This window comes from Haliaeetus leucocephalus, unplaced genomic scaffold, assembly GCF_000737465.1.
Source record: "Haliaeetus leucocephalus isolate CR32 unplaced genomic scaffold, Haliaeetus_leucocephalus-4.0 Scaffold605, whole genome shotgun sequence".
In the NCBI taxonomy this organism is placed as follows: domain Eukaryota; kingdom Metazoa; phylum Chordata; class Aves; order Accipitriformes; family Accipitridae; genus Haliaeetus; species Haliaeetus leucocephalus.
In genome coordinates this window covers 6,249,121-6,249,350 of record NW_010973041.1, presented here as the reverse complement: position 1 = coordinate 6,249,350, position 230 = coordinate 6,249,121, and the positions used below count along the sequence as shown (strand labels likewise).

The 230-nt window shown below is 50.4% G+C and overlaps 1 protein-coding gene across 1 annotated transcript in view; it reads left to right on the top strand.

Moving 5' to 3' along the window:
- Positions 1 to 230, top strand: part of PTBP3 (polypyrimidine tract binding protein 3) — a 25,877-nt gene that overhangs the window by 8,761 nt on the left and 16,886 nt on the right. The window lies entirely within an intron of this gene.

Here is a 230-nt window from a genome sequence, read left to right as displayed (position 1 = left end):
TAGTCCCCAAGAGGCGATTCCTCCCCCCCTCCACTGCCCCCAGTTTATATATTAGATGTAACGTCACATGGTGTGGAATACAACGTTGGCCACTTTGGGTCAGGTGCCCTGGCTGTGTCCTGTGCCAACTTCTTGTGCCCCTCCAGCTTTCTCGCTGGCTGGGCATGAGAAGCTGAAAAATCCTCAGCTTTAGTCTAAACACTACTTAGCAACAACTGAAAACATCAGTG